We start from the raw sequence: 10,663 nt of genomic DNA, 5'->3' as shown, positions 1-10,663 counted from the left end.
TAGTTTGTACATCAATGTGTCCCTATTTTTCATCTCATGTATTTGGTGACCAGCTACCCATCAATGGCTATCCCACGGGATATAGAATTTTCATGTCTACTTAGTCTCTATATTATATTTTTTTTATTTCCCTGAAAAGCTAGAAAACAATAATTTCCTAAGGTTGGTTTACCTTGTCAGGATAATATGAGGTCCAATAGTTACTGTCTGCAATTGTTTCCAGCGCTGCTAGAAAGTAAAATAATGCAATGATTAGATGATACATTTTCATTGCTGAGACAAGAATTCAGTACAGACAGTTACAGAGATTTTCCAGATAGTTTCCGAGTTCTTTTCTGTTATTCCCAAGAAAATGAACAAGGCTCTTATTATTCTGTATATAAGCTGCCATTACTGGCCATCCTTTCCGTAAATGCTAGATGTATGGCTGCCAAGCTCAAGTTTTTGCTTTAATACTCTCTGAGTCACTAACATGGACAAGGCTGTAAGGGAGATGTTCTGACATTGTTCTGATGCTCATGTAGTACAAACACGTGTACATGTATGAACACAGGATAGGGCTAGTTATTCCCCATATAATAGTCATTGTCCAGCATTGCCATATAGAATGATGAACAAATGTCTCGGTACCTGCATGTACTAAGTATTTCCTGCTCCTCCCAATACTGTAGGAAATATTAGGAATGTGCTAGGATATTCCAAGGGAGTTCCAAGTCCCAATACCTATGTGATGCACAATCCCCATAAAGTCAGCAAAAAAATCTCTTACTTGCTTAACTGAGCTAAATTATCTTTCATTTGTGTTTCACACGCTCCCCTTCCCAGACACTGAAGCTCCCAGTGTGAGGGCTTTAGTAATGGAGACAGTGCAGACAATCCAGAAAGCAGTGGTCAGGACTAGGAGTGGCCAAGTGCTGATTGACAAATTTCTTATCCTATTGTAGTACAAGTAGGAAAAACCTACATGAGAGTGGCAACTCAGTTCTGAATTCAGGAGTAGTGCAGTATTGCTGCCACCCCATCAAAAGAAGCTACCTTAGGTAGAATTCATTGGTAAAATCAATAGGAAAGTGTGGAATATTGCACTGATTTCATGGAATCTGGACCGCGCGTAAGCAGGGAGCCATGTGTCACTCAAGGGTGAAGAAACTTCCCCCCAGAGTGACGTCATGATGCCAGAACCGGTCCACTCTCCCATCGCAGGTCTGAGCCTGCGATGGGAGAGTGGGTTGTGTCCAGAAACACAACCCACCCACTGCCCTGGCTGGCGCGCCCTACCAGCAAGGTCTTTCTCCTGACCCCGCTGGGGGACGCACCGGCCAGGGCCACAAACCACCAGTGGTGGTGGAGCACCGGTTGGCGACCACTGCCCTAGACAATAAATGTAAGGGTCAGAAAAATGCATGACAATGCTACTACTTGTAATGAACGGACCCATTCGGCCCAACGATAACTATTTTTTGGAAGAAGTTTCAATCAGTAAAATCACTTTCCTGGTCTGAACTTAGGTGGATTTTCCAGTCCGATAATTACTCTCAGACTTCCTCTGCTCTGTCACTGATTGTCAGGCAATTACAGGATTTATATTGTTTTGCAGTGTCAAAACAAGTGAAACCCAACCTGAGCTGAATGGCCCTATTGTGCACATGGCTTTTTCAGTAACGTAATCAGGTTGTAATTTAAATAAGGCATGAAATGAGTGTAAAAGAAAAACGTAAGTGCTGGCTGTGAGGGGCAGGACACCGGCCACAGGATGTAAAGGTCTCTCTACATCGGCGGGTCCATCAGTACCGGCTGATACAGAAAAGTCATATTTGTGTATCCATCAGGAAAGCTCTGTGCCAGTACATGTGCATCGTGTTTAGACCCTGAAGGAGGACTGAGAAACACATGTCTGCTGTCTCACTTCACACTGACAAATACTCAGGAACCATTTGCTTACCGTCCTGCCAGGCTAAATGACTAGCCAAAAATCCTGATCTTATCTAAAGGCTTACTAGGCACATAATACACAATAAGATACAAACAGACAGTACAGCACAATTCTACATTGATGACATATATAGGAGTATGTACAGATCCAATACATTCAACGACTGAAACTTTTTGGAATAATCAAAGGCCAACACAGTGCAAAGCTCTACTACTGCCATACATAAAGTGTAGTAAATGCAAAAGCAAGTCACAAGAAAACATCTACAGCTTCACCAGCCTAAATAAACCATGTAAAAGGTACAGGAGCTCTATGACTCTGCAATGCCACAACCACTGGACAGCCAAAGGTCAGGCAGCTCTGAGGTCATTGCATTGGATCAGTAATTATTATTATTAATAAACAGTATTTATATAGCGCCAACATTTTACGCAGCACTGTACATTAGGGGTTGCAAATGACAGACAGTGACACGGGAGGAGGAGACGACCCTGCCCCGAAGAGCTTACAATCAGTTTATTGACTGCTGTTAGGGGTTCTCTGTGCAAAGAGCAATGTGTGCCTTCAGGGTCGGTTTTCTTGATATTTTTGGGTGACATCTATACCTACGTCACACATCCCGGGGGGCTCTTGGGTGCTCCCGAACATCTTGAACATGCGCAGAAGAAGCCCTTTCGTCAAAAGGGGAAAAAAAATCTCACGCATGCGCAGTGAGATGGATGTTTTTACCAACTATGTCACCTGATCTCGCGCCTGGGTCATGTGACGTAGTAAGACGAACCAGTAAGAAGAGGAGAAGATGGCGGCGCCCAGAGACGGATACCGGGACGACGCAGGACCCGATGGAAGAAACCGATGGACTGCGCTGCGGGATTGAAGATAAGTGTATTTTTTTTTTTGTTTTGGCTGTTTTTGAGTTTAATTCTTCTTTAAAAAGGTGGAGAAGCCCTGCTGTAGCCAGTGATCACCGCCCTGTATAATACGATGTGAGATATGATGGGGGGATGGGTGGAGCACACTGCTGATAGAGAGAAGTGGGCGGGGCGTGTGTCGCAGGGCTGGGTGCTGACGCCGCAATACCTCGCAGTCACCAGCAGGGATCGCTGTGGCGGCGGTGCGGGCGCTGGCTGTCCCCGCCCCTCTCCGGGAAGAATCAGTGCAGCTGTTGCTGTGTGTGAGGCTGCGGATTCCTCCAGTCACTCCCTTCATTTCATCCTTGCTCCGTGCTCCGCCGGCTGCCTTCCCGCAGGCTCCACACCTTAGTGCATTCCAGGTAACGGCACCGGTATTCTGCACCTTGATTTTGCTGGGGTGGGGGGTACTCTGGTGGGGTGTGCCCACGTTTTCTGCAGCTTCCCGTTAGGATTTTGCAGTGGGGAGCGATGGATGCTCCTGGCTGCATCATTGCTTTGCAGCAGAATGGGCTCCCTCCTCCATCTCTCTGCTCAATTCTCCTTTTGCATCAGCTGCCTGGGGAGCTAATAAGATATCAAGGAGGGGCTGATGGCTGTGTGTGTTCCCCCCTAGGGTAAATGGAGGGAGCCTGGGGTACATGGAGGGAGCCTGGGGTACATGGAGGGAGCATGGGGTAAATAGAAGGAGCCTGGGGTACATGGAGGGAGCCTGGGGTACAGAAATAACAGGCTATGCACAGGCGTGGTCCTGTGATCTGTGCTGGATGGAATACTACACACAGGGATCCTCATCACAATCTATCCCTGATCACCAATGTCCTTGTAGCTTGGTTCTCCAGCTGTCACTTTTTATTGCTTTGTGTATATTCCTTTGCACTGCCATGGCACTGTTGGACTGTTGCCATGGCATCTCCAATTGTGCTCCCAATGCCGTGTTGCTTTATTACAATTTTCATCAAGAATTTTGAAGTTTGAAACAGGTGGATTGCACTGTCATTGATCTATTGGATGCTATTGGCACAGCATGGCGAGGGCATTGTCTGGAAAGGGATCACCTGGGTGTCTAAAATTCAATGCAGCACAAGGTTTCCATGCGCTGCTGCTGCTGAGGATGATGCAGCACTCTGCAGCAAACTGACAAACCCAATGTGTTTTTTGCTGCTTACATGGGCATAGGATGTGGTGCCCACAACCGCACCCCATGGTGGGTGAAGGGGGAGTCTATTGTCCAAATGTCCTCTTTTTGTTATAAAACTATGCCTACTTCATGAATCCTTGCTGATTTACTGCTCTAATATTAAAGCCCCCGGGCTGGCATTAATGGGAAGTGTAGCGTACTGCTTGTCATGGTGCCCTGTAATGAAGGCAGTGGGGGTGGTTAATTACAGTTCTGCAGATTTAATGCGGTCAAATGGAGATAGAGCCAGCCCTGACGTCTAGTAGATTAACCCTCCCAAAACTGTTTACTCCCAAGTTGATCTTGTGGACTAAAAGTTGGAAAAGGACGGATGGCATTGACCAAAAACAGGTGCAGATAACTGGATTGGTGACCAATCATTTATTAGACTCATTTGTTCTGATAATTCAACATAAAACTAAATGAGGTTTGATACATCCAATGTTTGGGGTAAGTTTTTAATTAAGCTGATGGATGTTCTGGAATAAAATAGGTGCCTACCTAGGGCACCCTTTATTATTTACCTATCGGTACTCCGGCATAATTCTGTTTTCTTTGTAACATCAACCAATCTTCAAAGTTATAATGCAAACAGTTGATTATTATTCATCAGATGCATTTCTCATTTTCCATATTGGATCTCTAATGTCTTGGGAAAACTCAGCACCTGCTAACTGCAGCGATGGAATGCAAAGGGGGCATGCTACTATGGAGGTAGTGGATGGGTGGAATACTTCCCAGGCGTGGCCGGATGCATGGCATTCCACTTACAATGCGTTCAGGCGTCTTTGAAGGGCATGTCCAGGAAACATAAATCTCTAGGTCAGGATAGGAAAGTGTAATGGAGTTGATAACATCTATGCTTCCCATCTTCAAAGTACACCCATGCCCCTTGCCCATTCCAGGCCAGAATTAGTGGTTGTTCTCATTGGCGTCTTGGGGTTTTACGAGCAACAAGAATTAAGAGCACATAGAAATGTCATATAATCCTTATAGCTTCCTTTACTTATTATGATTCTATCCTTTGTGGTCCTGGCCAAGGAAAATTCTATAGCCCACATCGCCATTTGGGAGTTTTTGACTACGCTTCTCTAAGCAGATAGGGAATATATTTAGTTTTTATGGGTTATTGCCATTTGGTCATCATTGGTCTTTACATTTCAGTCTTATTATATGTGATAGTTATTGTTATTAATATTAAACAGGATTTATATTGCGCCAACATATTACGCAGCGCTGTACATTAAATAGGGGTTGCAAATGACAGGCGAATACAGACAGAGACACAGGAGGAGAGGATTCTGCCCCGAAGAGCTTACAATCCAGGAGGAGGGTAAATTAACACACATGACTAAGTATACGTATTATAATGACATCCTAGATCCTAGATGGGGATTATAATTCCCATCACTAGATCTGGAAAAGCAGCATTTCCAGTTATGTTGGTATTGATCATACTTCTGTTGTCTTCCGATTTTGTTTTTCCATTCTCAAACATTAAAAAACAAACATTTTTTAATGTTTGAGCTGTCTTGTGACCTGAATTGGGATCATACTAGGACATGGTTTATATAAAATTAATAATCAATTATTTCATTACGAGAACCTGAATGATTAATGCCATATCTGAGCTTGGTCTTGTGGCTGGTATAAATGGGATTTCCATTGATGGTACTGCAGACCTGATTTTCAGATAGATTTTTGTATAGTCATTTGGGATATAATTTACCCAAAATGTGTTCTCCTTTTGCGGGGGTATTTAACAAACTCATACTAGGGAAGATTGCCTAAAACCTGAATGCCTTGACATTAAATCCCACATCTATGTGTAGAAAACTCATTCCATGCAACAAATGAAACCAACCAGTGGGCTACTAATAAATCCTTGCAAACTTTAGAATTTTCTAGACCCAGTGAGCCTACTCTGTTTTCTATAATCTAAATTTTCTTTAGCAAGAATCCAGGGGTAACCTTTCAGAATTGGGAATAGATTGTTCTACTGTCTATGCTATAAAACTTTCTCTGTTTCCACTGTTATTGCATTACCAAAAAAGATTCACATGTTTAGTCCCGTTGGTGGATGTGAGAAAGTTCTTGCTTGGGGTTCTGTACTTCGCCTGCATTGGGTGTGTTTCTGAATTTCTCCTCTGCATCTCAATCAGGGGTTCTCAGATTACTGACAAAAAGGGAGTGGGGTGGGCTGGTGCACTGCAGCAAGGCCTGGATGGGGAATGGATGTGCTGAGCTGGTAGCTTATTCTCTCTGTGTGTTTCATACAATGTAAAGCCCAGCTGAATCTTTTAGTTTTAATTAGCTAAAGACACAAAAGTGGCCAAATCCAACATTTGTTTTCCATAGAAAACAACCACATCCGTAGTAGAGAAGCCTGTCACTGGCTAGCATGATACAGAAACGTTTGGTGTCTGTGTGGAAGAAGTAGTCTCTCTGCAGAGATCCGATACACCCCCTGAAGAATTAGACCAATGGCTCTGCAAATGGTAAAGCATTTACCTGCTGATTGGGGAGTATCTGTAACTCCGCAGGACGTGTATCTGCAGAAGAGCAAGGGTCCTTCTCTACAGGCTGCTGGCGGGAGACAGACTTCTTACTGAGGATATGGCTGCTTATCAAAGGAAAACAAACTATAAGACTTTGCACACCTTTGATGCTACTGGGAATGTATTTAACTTATTAAACTGAAAGATAAGTTGGGTTTCATTTTCACTTTTCACCTTTTCAAAAGCTATCTATGCTTAAAATATTTGGCTTACCCTTTAATGCCATATCTCAATCAAAGCAAGATGGTCGCCATTGTTTTATCTTTGCAATGACCACTTTACTTGGAAACCTTCTGGAACTAGGGAATCTGCACCAATGGAATATTTCAGAGTTTAGGATTTTCTTTTGCGCTTCAAATACTAGTTTAGGGTATAATTCACTTTAAAGATCAAAAAATTCAGCATCCCAAAGTGATTAATTAAATTTTTGTTTTACAAAGGCTTTGCAAGTCTCAATTGGGTTAAAGCAATTGCATCTGGAAGTTGTGATCAGGGAATATGGGAACCTGTTTTTGCTTTAAAGCATGAAAAATATTCCCAAACATACCCGCTGTAGACTTCTTGCTATCTTACAGAAAGCCTGATGTGTTAAAGCATCTTCAGTTTCATGGCCACCAATCTAATTTATGCCTGCTCGGCCAGTAATTTTGTCGAAAGAGATAGTTGTAGAACAGTGGAAGCATTCTCCCTCTGAACCAACGAGGAGTTTTGTGTACTGTAGCCTGTTAATCAATGGGTAGACATCTTGACTTGAGCACAGTTGCAGTGTTTGCCAGATAGACTTGGCAGCCTACTGATTGGCTTCACTTGTTGCCAGGGCAAAGCGTCACTGTCTGCCGAAAGCTGCCGCCCCTGTTTGCTGATCGCTTTCCCTCCCTGCTACAGAAGGCCATGCTGGTTAAGTTGCAAGACAAGTTCTATAAAGTATTCACCTTGGCTAAATGAGTGGTGGTTGAGTACATAGAGCAGGCTTTCTCAACCTTTTAACATGGGGGAATGTTGATAATATTATTAATAAACAGAATGTATATAGCACCAACATATTATGTAGTGCTGTACATTGAGTAAGGGTTGCAAATGGCAGACAAATACAGACCATGACACAAGAGAGGACCCTACCCCGAAGATATCGCATTCAGGTCTTGGGGAACCCCTGCCGATATTTATGGTATTCCAATTATTGGTACATTAGCTTGGTGGTCAGTGGGATGCCTCTTACATTGATAGCCAGTGGGATAAATGTCACCCTTACATATACCCAAATAGATTATTGATGTCAGTGGTAACTGACCTGAAAAGAAAACAAATGCTAATTTCTCAAGGAACCCTGGTTGAGAAACTCTGGCGTAGAAACCTGTCCTTTGTCCTAAAGATGCTAAGATCATAAGTAGACTTTAATTCCCAGATGTATAAAATATATACATATTGGTAAAGTAATCTGGAGCTCCTATGGTTGAAATGTAAGTTTTCCCTCTGATGTGCTGGGCCTCTGACTTTAACGCTTACTTAGCCACTGACCCTGAACATGTATGGAGATCAAAAAGTCCTTCTCTGCAGACTTGTTCTGGGTCAGCGACTCTGAAGTCAAAGAATCAGCTTTACAACTAGACAACTGATGTTTTCACAAAAGGGGGGCATCAGTGACTTAAATTGTCAACCCATTAGAAGAAATAAAGCTAATTGCATTTCTAGCGGTTCAACATGTATTCTGTCCTTGCAGGGTTTTTAAAGGTGCATATGAGCATGTGTTCCTGAGTTGTAGAGCATGTGTTTTTTTTTTTCCCTGGCATAGAACATAAGACTTTTTCAATCATCTTGTAGTTTCTAATCTAATCAACATCTAAATCAGTCAACTTCTAATCAGTCAACATCTAAAATGAATACCATGGAAGATACAGTTTGTATTATTTAACATTAAACATTGATGAATTTAGAATACGAAGCAGGCATCCCCTTAAAGTCGTGTCCCCTGGGGTTCCATTGGTTGAAAACTTCTGATCTAGATGGCAAGCAGCATTTTCAGGGCTCTTGACTAGGCGGAGCACCATCTTGAAATAATTAGCAGACATCTTGCATTTTTGTTTTATTTGATGTAATTGGCACTTATTAATTAGCTGCCATACAGCTTTGTAATGAACTGAACACACTTCCATCTCTGGATTCAGTTAGGAAGGCTGTCTCACTCTTTTAGTTTTTGTTGGCTGAAGTTTTCGGTAAAAGTTGGCAAAATAAACTTCAGTAGAGTGAGACTGCCCCCCCTGGTTTCTTATATTGGGATCTGTGTTGGTCCCTATTGGTTTTATGTTGTTGTGACAGCTGCTAGTGACCCTGTTTCCACAAGTAGATTTCCCTTCCAAGTTTACTGGACCCAGCAGGACATTTTCCATTGCGTTGGGGCTTTTTTTTTTTTTTGAATATTTCTATCCAACAAAGTCAGTTTGTATTTGTAACATCCTAAAATAATGTTTTTGTTCTTCAATCGTCAAGTAATCGTCGGAATGGAATTGGGTTTAGTGTCTTTTGTAGAGAGAAGCTTATAAGGTGTAGGAAGACCAAACTTGAACAAATATACTGCCAGAATGTATTTTCTGTACATAATAGACAAATGTGTATGTATTGCAGAGATGATTAATTATCTGATGAGCCATTAGAATTGTGAAGGGATAGGGCTTAGTAACAGGCTCCGACACTACCTGGAAGTGTTGAACTTTGTCTGTTTAGAATGCTTAGGTGTTTGGGTTAAGCTGAGGATACTTCTGGTTGCCTGTACTCAATGCTTGTCAGAAGGTTTGAGTATTCCCAAAATAACAGTTTCTTAAAGTTGATTTCCTGAGAGTTATGTCGTTCAGGCCTGTAGTCTAAAAAGGCATGGTCAGCCACTCATGTGCACCTGTGCCTGGTAGCAGTTTCTAAAGTCAACCTCGTCGTTTGATGACCACTTTTTCATGCTGTTTTTGGCACCATAAGAAATTTCAAGAGGATCTAAACTGAAATGTTCTTAAAACAAAAAAAAAAATCCACCTACCTTCAATCCCACAGGGCAGTTCGATCCATCCGGAGGTATCTTCCATCGGGTCCCGCATTTCCCTGCATCCGCCTCCGAGTTGGCGTGCCGAGCGGCGCCATCTTTGCCTCTTTTTCCTGGTTCTTCTTCCTATGTCACCCAACGCAAGATCGGGTGATGTAGGTTGGAAAAAGAACTTGCCGATCTCACTGCGCATGTGTGAGATCGGCAAATTTTCCTCTTTCATGGAAAGGCTTCTCAGGCATGCGCAGAAGGACCACCCAAGAGCCTCCCGTGGTGCGTGACATAGGTATCCCAGGTGGCTTTGCGCTCCCATTCATTCTCGATCGGTGGGGGGTGGTTCTGCACCCTTTTTTTTTTTTTTTTTTTTTTAAAAAGGGTGTTGCATTTAAAAAAATACCTAAACAAACAGAATGTTTACTTTACATAAAAGGGTTGTCTGCAGCTGCATCGAATCCCAGCTCACTTTGGTTGGGGCATCTCCCACATTCAAGTCAATGGAAAGGCTTGGCCACTCAAGGGTGGAAGATACATGGCAAATCAAGGAACTGCTGTGGTTTGCTACACATCAGAATTTATCATAGGCATGAAAAGTTTTTTGTATCTTCAACCATATCCATTATTGTTATTTAGTGTTCTCCCCAGCCCCTTTAGCTGGGTATACCACCCGGCAATTTTCAGCTGTTTTTGGGTGGTTACTAAGAAGTTGGGTCACAATACAGGGACTGCCACCCCCCTACAGCTTCTTCCACTATTCTGGGGAAAATACTGTTAATATTTTGGATATACGCTGATAAAATTATTTAAGTTTGCATAGGTTCATTTTTTCAAAACCTTTTTCTATGCATTAATATTTCTCCATGATTTCTTCATGGGTATGTTGTGCATCTTGGTGGTTGTGGTTTACTGCTTTTCTTAGCTCAGTAAACCCCTGTGCTAAAGCAAAAGATTTTTGCTGATAACGTTATTCTGTCTTGACGGCAGCCTGACAGTTGTACTTGGTGGAACGCCTGGGTTACATAATAGCATATTAGTATGGCAGCTGTGAAAATGTTT

At 42.6% G+C, this 10,663-nt stretch overlaps 1 protein-coding gene across 1 annotated transcript in view; it reads left to right on the top strand.

Annotated features, from left to right (window-relative positions):
* The first annotated feature begins 3,050 nt into the window (after positions 1-3,050).
* SPTBN1 (spectrin beta, non-erythrocytic 1) overlaps positions 3,051-10,663 on the top strand; it is a 118,450-nt gene continuing 110,837 nt past the window's right edge. The window contains exon 1 of the mRNA XM_072409689.1: positions 3,051-3,206. The gene's annotated coding sequence lies outside the window, so the exon portion shown is untranslated. The remainder of the gene's footprint in view (positions 3,207-10,663) is intronic.

Source organism: Pyxicephalus adspersus, chromosome 4 (genome assembly GCF_032062135.1).
Source record: "Pyxicephalus adspersus chromosome 4, UCB_Pads_2.0, whole genome shotgun sequence".
NCBI classification, from domain to species: Eukaryota; Metazoa; Chordata; class Amphibia; order Anura; family Pyxicephalidae; genus Pyxicephalus; species Pyxicephalus adspersus.
This window is presented reverse-complemented; position numbering and strand designations above follow the sequence as displayed.